This window comes from Eriocheir sinensis, chromosome 41 (assembly GCF_024679095.1).
Source record: "Eriocheir sinensis breed Jianghai 21 chromosome 41, ASM2467909v1, whole genome shotgun sequence".
Taxonomy (NCBI): domain Eukaryota; kingdom Metazoa; phylum Arthropoda; class Malacostraca; order Decapoda; family Varunidae; genus Eriocheir; species Eriocheir sinensis.
In genome coordinates, this window is record NC_066549.1 from 8,997,107 (window position 1) to 9,005,919 (window position 8,813).

The following is an 8,813-nucleotide window of genomic DNA, read 5'->3' on the forward strand; positions in this document are numbered from 1 at the left end:
ACACACATATCTTTCATGTGAAATTACTGTTGTAGATTCAGACACTGACTGAGACTTCCTGATAAATAATCTATGCATGCCCTAAAGCTTGGAATGAAGGGCATACTAAAACTCATTCATAAATTTACTGAATAAAAAAAATCTAGAAGCTTCCTTTAATGTAACTGCTTGTCTTACAACCCTGATGCGTCATCATGTAAGTATACATTTCTTTTATAAGCTGCACAGAGTAGGAAGATCCTTCATTGAGTGCTTCATGAATCTTTGAATCACATTATTGAAGCTGATGCAGACTTGATCATCAGTCAAACTTCATGGCATTAGGTATTGTCCGGATATGTTTAGATGAAATTAGTTATTACTTTGCAGGATGGCTACAGTCATCCTGATTTCATCGTAGTACAATAAATACAGTATAAATCACCTTGCCTGGCACTTCAAGTAGTTTAAATAACCAGCATTTGTTATAATCTTATCCTTCCCTTTCCTCTTTTCAGATGATGATGGTCAACAAGGGCATGAAGATGGCTAACCTTAATCTGCTACTAACAAGGGCCACTGGCTTCTAAACAGGACTAATAAGGGAAGCACTGATGAGAAAGGGTGCATTAGTTCCTTAACAATATCATAATGGATTGCTTGAGACACTAACTGCATGCTTCCCCAAGGTGCAAAATTTACTCTCTTACTAATATGAAATATAACTGTTCCTATCACCAGTTTAATAGAAACATGTCCTGTAAACTACTCACCAATAATACTGAAAGGAAATTATTTTAGTCCCATCAACCAAAATAGAAGGAAAAAACAGAACAATACATCAACAACCACAAAAGAAACGCAAACTGAAACAGTGGTGTATCGTCATCACCACCATCCCATTCATCAGCCAGACACAGCCAGGGGTCCAGATTTAAAACACAGTAAAAAAGCTAATACGCAACAGGAAGCAGGATCAACCAGTGAAATGAGCCATCCATATATTAAGTTCTGTCCTTAAGAGGTTAACCAGAAAGCCATCTGGGCTTGAAAAGCATTTTGTCTCCTGGTAGTTTTGTGAACTTATGTATATGTTGTATATGTAGTTAGACAACAGCAATGTAGATTATGTTCCCTGTCTCTATCAGAGAATTGGGAACACTTTGCTTTCCTGCAAAGATATGGGGCATACAGTAGTAGTGGGGGCAGGCTGACAGGTCTACCCAAGCAACTCAGACCTAGGCCAAAAAATGCAGTTCTGCGCATCACATGAAAGCTCTGCTCATATTACTGGCTGCCGTCATGCACCATACTCTCACTTGACTGGCCGGTAGCGGCAAGTGTAGTACACAATGGACGATTTTTCCACAGAAGTTTCTGCAGATTTGATCGAGTCACTTGTCGACCAGGATTTGTTGTGTGATGAACCATTTTAAATACATTGCTGTGTTGGACATGAAATGCCCTGGGCAATCACGCATTGGACTTGAGGCCAGTGTACCATATTATTTCACTGTAAATATTCACATACATTCTCATGAGAATATGGCACCATGTGCTTAACTCCTACGAATCCTGATTTCACACCTTTGCATCAGCTTGATGAAAGGACAGTGAGATGATGGAGTAGCCAGATTTTGCCTAATATAGCCTTGATTTGCAAGAAATAAAACACGGTGAGCAGTGCTATATTTCCTACGATATTTTTGTAAGATTTTATTTTAATTATTTATTTTAAATGTAATACTTTGGTACTACTCACCCTCAAAGCTTTATAGATAGGCAAAGGTGACATACTCTGTGCTTTTGTGTGTACCATTCAGAGGAACAGATGGGACTGAAGCAGTTTATGTAAACTCACAATGATGTCACCTTCTGATGCCCTCTTCCTTTCTATGAACTTCCCTGGCAGGAATTGCCACAACAGATGAGTCTCCATATCTGCCTGTTCATTGATACCCTTTTCACAACATTTACAATCCCCTTTCCACCACTCCTTCGACAATTATATCAATCCACCCAACTGGCAGTCTCCCTTTTCATACAATCACTAACAACAACTAGCGGAAATAAATTGTTTGCCTAATTATGTGTTCGCTAGCAGAAGGGAAAGTGCCACAGGAGTAAAAGAGGGTCAAAATACTAAAAATTTGCGAGGGAAAACAAAAAAGAACCCCTGATTTATAGATCGGTCAGTGTCCCTGTTAGTGTGGTCTCAAAATTGTGCAAGAGACTTTTGAAAGAGCTGGATAAAATAATTGGAGATGGAAATTTTGACAAAATCTGTTTGGATGCAGAAGTAGAAAATTGGGTGTTTCTAATTTGTTCATTTTCTACTCAAGGGTGACTGACAAGCTGAGAAAAAATACGTGGGTGGATTGTGTGTACTATGGTCTGGAGAAAGCTTTAGATAAGGTACCCTATATAATAAGCAGCTATGAATGAAAGTAACAAGCAGAGTCATGAAGGGATTGGTGCTGGCATCCACAATATTCCTCTATCTATATATGTATATCTCTGATGCCCTGTTCCCTCCCGAGAACTTCATTCAAGAGGGTAGACACAGCAGAAGTCACCTGTTTTCTCTGTTCTGGCACTCCCTTTCAGCACACTCAGTCCCCTTTCCTATCAACTCTTTTTCTCCAATACTCATCCACACCTACTGGCCTGTTTCACTGGTGGTCTCCTGACATTCTTACCTCTAAATCCTGCCGTCATACAGTCTCTTCACATAATCATCCTCATTCATTCTCATCCAAACCATCTCAGAGCACAATACGTCAACCATTCAACCACTCCACAATCCCTCCCTTTGCAGTTATATCTATCCCAAACTTCTAATATATGCTTTAATTACTTTCTCCATAGCATCTTGACATGTCACATGAATATCTAATGTGCATATTCATGATTGCTGTGCTACATTCCACATCTATATCTCTGATGCATATGACAGATTGAGAGGACACTTTCTTATAACACTCTTTACTCCCATACTCACACTTCTTCCTTTCATGACTCTCTCTAAAGCACAAAATTACCTGTCTGCCCTTCACTACCCTCTCACTTATCTCTCCTTGCATGAATCCATGCTTATATAAAACTGTTTCTAAGTAAACTCAAATACTTTCTCCATCCTCTCTTCTTTTCTCCTCTTATACACCATATGAAAGTCATCCACAATCCTCTGCAGCATCCTGCCACTTTCTGACAACAACATTGTATTATCTGCAAAAAGGCCTGGCACCAAAGACTGCTCCATTCCTTTAACTTAATTCCCCTACTCTGGCTTTCATTTCTCTTATACAACCATCCATTCCAACATTAAACAGCAATGGTGACACCACACGTACACCCCTGTCCCACACCTCCACTATAGTGAAACCAGATTGGTGAGAAAATATTTGGGTTGGCTCCTGCAGGTCCTCCTCCCTGCCACTCTGCTACACAGCTCCAACACTTATCTCTTCCTCTCATAAGTTACAAATAGCTAACATATGAGAGGAAAAAATAGGAGTTGGGACTGTGTGGCAGAGTGACGGGGAGGAAAAGACCAGCAAGAGTCAACGCAAAAACGATCTTGCCAATCTGGTTTCAGTATAATACCAAAACTCTCCCTCAGCTCCCTGCTCACATGCAACAAGGCACTCATGAGCCTGCAAAAAGACCCTGCAGGTAAATGCTCTCCCACACCATATATCTTCAGGACATCCCAGAAACCCTTCCTGTACACACTGTCATAGGCCTTAGTACATAACAGCAGCAAACATATTTCTGTCTTTCTCTTGGTATTTTTCAACTATGATTTTCAGTCCAAAAGCTCGATCCATGCATCTCCCCTGTTTCCTAAAATCCCCTTGTTCATTGCCTACTTATACTGATTATTCTCATCATTCCCTCATTTAAAACCTTTTCATATACAATTCGTGGAACATTAAGTGAACTTATTCCCCTATAACTTTTACATTCATCCCTACTTCCTCTTCCTTTGTACACCTGAACATCATTGGCATTTCTCCAATCCTCTGGCACCTCATCCTGCTCCCATGATAGCTCACATAGCCATAACATCCACTCTGCAACTACACCGCCATGCCAGGGGCCCTTCCTACTTTTAACTTCATTACTTCCTCTATCTCATCCACTTCACCTCCCCCTATTGAAATGGCTGTCTTACTTTAATCTTAGGCCACTACTGCCCACTTCTGCTTTCTCTCCCATACTTTCATTAATCACAAATTGAAAATTATTCTTTCATACCTCCTTTCTCTCCTCATTCCTTTTTACGAGCACCCCATCACTCCCCTTTATCCTGTGAGTGTCATTCTTCTTTCATCCCAATGATCTTTTATGGTAACTGTAAACTTGTATTATATAAGTGTGCATACAATAAAAATTAGTACATTTGGAAATAAAGATGGCATGAGAATCATTAGAAATGCAATTTTGAAAAATTAATGAATGGATATGCACACATCAGTATTGAGGAATCTGAAGGAGTGAAAAGTTGTACAGAAGAAATGCCGGGTGACTGATACATGTAAATTATGCATGGGAGTTCTAAAATAACTGAACCAAATGTTGAGAAGGCAACGAGGATGGATGGCATAGATGCGAAAAAATAAGCATGGAGATTAAGGGAGTTTTCAGTGCTTGTATATCCAACAAACAGAAAATCATTGGTCGACGACCATAGTGAATTTGAAAATTAATGCAAGATAAACTTACCAGATGTAGGAAGAATATAGAAAGATCATAAAAGGCAATGTTCAAATAAGGACGATGGTTTATGATGAATGACTGAATTTTGAGAGGAAAAATAAATAAATAAATAATTAAAACAGGATGAATCAAAGAAACATCTGCAAGTATACAACTTATGGGAAAAATATTTGATAAACTGTTAATGATAATACTTAATGCTCTTTGATTATGAGATGAAATAGAACATGAATAATGTGTGCAGCAAGCTATATATTATGTCTGTTCAAATTTCAATTTTTTAACCATAATATTCATACTGACTATAAATATAAAGGAAAATTTATTCAATTAATCAACTTCATTGTTGCTTTCTTGGCTCTTTGATATATAAATAATGAACAGGATCGAAGGATGACATACATTGACAATCATGATTGCCATATTAAACCTAATGAAAATTTGTATTGCAGTTGGGGGAGACAAGATGCTGAGATTTCGCATGGCAGAAGAGCTTAAAGGAACCCCTGAGACTTCTTGAGAAGAGGAGGAAATAGAATCAATGGATAAAAAGTGAAAACAAGTCGATGTACGGCAAAACTGATCAGTAGGTCTGGAGTCATGGGGGTCTTTTCATCTATTCACTTCATGACGCACACAAGAATCTAGTCTATTCAAGAAAACAAATCTTTTCTGTGACATTCTGCCTGAAATCTGAACCTCGACCCCAAAAATATGAGGCGCACATTCTAGTGTCGTCAAAAACTACACTGTAGCTTAAGGCCTGTGGACTCTTTGTTGGTGTCCTGCACCCTTTCACTTTCTAATACTGTAGTAGGATACAATCCCCCAGCTTATAATCCCCTAAAACTCACAGTCAAAAAGGAGCAATTGCAATGAACTGGATATAAACCAATCTGAAATTATCAATGATATTCTGCTTCTTCATTTTCTCACTTTTCTCATCTTTGAAACTATAATATTTCCAGCACATCACTACCCCCCATCGAGGTTTGAAGTTCTTAGTTATAACTAGCATGATTTGGATTGATAAATTCCTGGAGTAAATATTTCTTTGTAAATTCAAAGATATAAATTTATATTCAAATCATGAGACATTTAAATGTGAAGAATTAAGTTATCACAGGAACTTCAAGTCCTATGACAACCTTCATATTTTTGCCTTTTAGCTTTCATGCACAAAGAATTACAACATGCCTAACTGAGGTAATAATGCTCATCATTCTAGCAGTAGGCTCACTAGTTTCCCTGAGTTCCTGAAGGACACCTACCATAATACTCACATGCAGTTTCATTAATTTACTCTCAGACAATACACCTGTCCTCTAACCCTCATCCCTACTCTTTGCAACCTCCTAACCCCACAATATACTAACATTCCTTTGAGCTACAATTTCCTTGTCCATTCTCATCATATACCAAAATCATCTGAGGACATTCTCACACCATAGCTGAACATTAATCTCATAAATTCCAGCCCATCTCTTTATATTCCACAGATTTTTCTTAGCATGGCTGCATATATTCATATATACTGCAAATAGTTATGATGATGGAGTCAGTATCATATCATAAAATATATAAAAAAAGTTCCATATTAATGAAAAGTTGAGAATGCCACTGAAACTAATTTCATCAAAACTTAACAAGCAGTTTAACTTCACAGAAACAGCTAAGGTTAACCTTATGGAAATAATATACTGAAATGCAGATTGTGATGTAAATATAGAAAACTTGTTTTAATTGTTATTTAGACTTGATCAGTTCACATCTGACTAATTCTGTTCCACTGACAAGATTGGAAAGTCATGTGCAACAGCGCTCATCCAGTTTGCCACAACAGATTTGCTGATGCTGTAACTGATTCTAATTTTCTACACTTGAAGACACTGACAGTATGTAATGTTTTGTAACTTATTTGACAGTGTGACAATGTTGCTGAAAATGTAATGATGTCTAAGACAGTGTAGGATACCTTGTGATAGTGTGGAAATATGACGGCATGAAATTGCTTATATGACAAAGTGGTTGTGAAATGACTGCATGAATGTGTACATATTTTATCCCATGGTGGTGATTACAAGGTGAATGTTAGTGATGAGTATTGATATTGCTATCAGAATCATTTCAATAATAAGTATCAGTATTCATATCAGTATTGGGAAGCTATCAGAGTATGGGTATCAGCTGAATAATGTGCCTTTTTATTGGTGTCAGGAAAATATATTGATATCAGCATAGCCCTACTTCTGTTAGTTGATACTTTGAAGAATCCTAGGTTTGATGACTGAATAAATCTATTCCAGACATCCTTCTACAGGTGTTTCTATGGAGCCAATGCCTTGTCCAATCCATCAGGTAAGAAATCTGTTTGCCATCACCACTAGCTTCACTGGTGCACACTCACCACTTTCCTCCAGTCTCTCAATATATGCATACATCTTGGCATGCTTTCCATTGTTCCCCTGTCACATATCAGCATTTACAAGTCTGCATTTCCTCACTTTTTACCATGTCATCCCCTCACACTCAACATATGTTTCAGAGCATATTCATCTCCACTGGTTTTACTCTTCACATTTTTGCTAATGTCAAAATATAATAGTTCCATAGAACTGAAGTGAAATTAAAGTTTCTCCATGGATTTTCCATACCATACAAATCATTCATTCTTCATACAGTACTCATAGCTCCATTCAAATCCCGCCCCCCCTCTGCAACACAATCTTTCATTTCAGCATAACATCTACCACTTGCTAAGCTTAGCTCTGCAGTTATCTAAGTGCCACCACTTCAAGCTAGGGTTTCCTTAGTTATGCCATACATGCATACAGTATGTTTCTTGCCTTTTCCTCTACCATTATTAATTGTTTCTTGTGCAAGTCTTTCATGTTTTGACAGTCATCTATCTATACAAAACGATTGATATACCTGCATTAGCCCTCCCATGAATCTGCTTAAACAAAATCAGCTCCAGACATTATATTTAACATGTGCCGACTGTTTCCATTTTCTACCATCCATACCTTTCTTGCCAACATTTGTCCCTTATCTCCCTCCTCCCTTCATCCAAGTAGACATTCAACTGGTCTTTCCAGTTTCAGTCTGGATTTTGAACCATCTGTATACTAGAAACTCAACTGGCTCTACCACACATCCTCCCATCCACCCTGCAAATGTACAATTTATACTGCCCACAGCCACTTCCACATTTGATGCTCATCATGCCAAATCAGGAGGGAAAAGGAGAAAGGGTAGATATCAAGACAAGGATGAGACATATATATGCTTGCCAATTATGTAATAAGTGGGTTATCAAACAGTCAATGGGAACATATGCTGGGAGTGCACTGCCTCACCTATGGTATCATCACTGGGGTTTCTCTGAACAACTCTCCAAGCAGACACCTTTTCCATTTCAAGTACGTACTTCCCTACTGGATCCAATGATGTGCTCTTGTAACAAGATATGTGAGTGCCCTGTTAGCCTCCTCCACTCAGGGTTGTCTCTTACAGAAATAACTAGCAGATGAGCAGGCTTGATTTCTAAGCAGTGTGCCACATACTCATATAGCTGGAGTTTAGTGGCATTCACAGACTACAAAGGTAATGAGCATCAATTCAGCGTAATGACACAAAGTCCATGATTCTATGAAGACACATCACCAAAGTCATCAATTTGCCTCTTCAAGTCACTATTTAGTGTTCATGTCCATAGAGTAAGACAAGGAGTGCAAGCAAGATGAAATCCAAATCTTCATCATTCTGAGCAGGTATCAACATTGTCATATACTCATCCTGAGTGAGTTCATAACCCTTTCAGCAAATCCTATCTGCCATAAGACTTCTTGACATGCTACAGCATTAGCTGCCCTACCAAAGTATGTGAAGCATTTCAAAATGTCCTTGCCACACACATGAGCGGCTGTACTGATTCATTCAATATACATACCTTCAAACATCTCTACCTTGGCCTTGGCTCAGGAGACCTGAAGTCCTGATGATTTTTCTCCTCATGCAAGTACTTTGAGAGCCATCACTAGAACCTCTATTGACTCAGCAAGGATTAATACTGTATTGGCAAAAATAAGGTCAATGACCTTGGTATTGCT

At 38.4% G+C, this 8,813-nt stretch overlaps 1 long non-coding RNA gene across 1 annotated transcript; it reads left to right on the forward strand.

The window, feature by feature from the left end:
- Positions 1-6: 6 nt before the first annotated feature.
- On the forward strand, positions 7-7,016 carry LOC127009620 (uncharacterized). The gene is made up of 2 exons (XR_007762113.1): positions 7-668; positions 5,154-7,016. It is a non-coding gene; the product is annotated as an uncharacterized LOC127009620 (long non-coding RNA).
- The last annotated feature ends 1,797 nt before the right edge of the window (positions 7,017-8,813 follow it).